This window comes from Bison bison, unplaced genomic scaffold (assembly GCF_000754665.1).
Source record: "Bison bison bison isolate TAMUID 2011002044 unplaced genomic scaffold, Bison_UMD1.0 scf7180017864352, whole genome shotgun sequence".
NCBI lineage: Eukaryota > Metazoa > Chordata > Mammalia > Artiodactyla > Bovidae > Bison > Bison bison.
In genome coordinates this window covers 3,536,121-3,537,310 of record NW_011494924.1, presented here as the reverse complement: position 1 = coordinate 3,537,310, position 1,190 = coordinate 3,536,121, and the positions used below count along the sequence as shown (strand labels likewise).

At 51.6% G+C, this 1,190-nt stretch overlaps 1 protein-coding gene across 1 annotated transcript in view; it reads left to right on the top strand.

Moving 5' to 3' along the window:
* The window catches only part of KLRG2 (killer cell lectin-like receptor subfamily G, member 2), a 29,830-nt gene that overhangs the window by 12,607 nt on the left and 16,033 nt on the right, over window positions 1–1,190 (top strand). The window lies entirely within an intron of this gene.

Below are 1,190 nucleotides of genomic sequence, written 5' to 3'. Positions count from 1 at the left end.
GACTGTAGCCTACCAGGCTCCTCCTTCCATGGGATTCTCCAGGCAAGAATACTGGAGTGGGTTGCCATTTCCTTCTCCAGAAGGGGAGAGTATCCAGACAACGTAGTGGGGGAAGGAACGGGACACATGAGAGGTCACCCCCAAGGCAGAAGTCGCAGGGACATAAATACTTGGGATGTACTTATACTTAAAAAAACAAAAAAACAACTTTTATCAGAAATTCAGATTTAACTGAGTGATCTGTATTGTATCTGCCAATCCTGCCCTGGGGCTGTGCTGTGCCGTGTGTGCTAAATCCCACTCTTTGCGACCCCACGGACTGTAGCCCGCCAGACTCTTCTGTCCGTGGTATTCTCCAGGCGAGAATACTGGAATGGATAGCTATCTCCTACTCCAGGGGATCTTCCCGACCCAGGGATCAAACCAAATGTCTCCTGCATTGACAGGCAAGTTCTTTACCACTAGCACCACCTGGGAATCCTCGGGCACTTGTTGAAAATTGCCCTCTTTATCCCCTTATGAGATTCAGTAGGTCTAGGAGGAGTCCTCCAGGAATCTATATTTTTAAACGGTATTTAGATTACTGGTCCCGGTGAAAATACACATTTTCAAGCTTATTAATCTCTCAGTCTTTATTGAGTTCGCACAGTGGGAGTCGGGCCTCCAGAGTAGATGTCCCTGCGACTTCTGCCTTGGGGGTGACCTGTCAGGTCTTCCGCTCCTTCCCCCACTACGTTGTCCGGATACTCAGCTCTGCTCCTTTCCACAAGCAGGCCCATTTCCTTTGGACTCGCTGATTTTACTGAGGTCCCAGGATTTCTACAGGCTTGGCCAATCGCTCTCCGCCCAAGCTATAACTCTCAAAAATCAGCACAGTCCAGAGCGCTAGAGGGAGAAACGGTTGGGGCCAGGGACAAGAAAGAGAGAAGAGTCTGAGCTCTGGGATGAGTCTGTTCCCAGCTCTGTCTTTCTGAGTAAAACCTCAGAAGGGAGTCTGAAGGGCGTGGCCAACAGAACCCGGGCCGTAGCCCATCCCAGCCGGGCTCTGGTTTGGGAGGAGGAAGTGGGTGTGGAGACAGGGAGGGGTGTGGCTTAACAACTTACGCGACTCCTCTGGACCAATCCCAACCCGGGAGGAGAAGTTAACCCTCTACCTGGGCCCAGGTGGAGGGTTAACTTCTCCTCCCGGG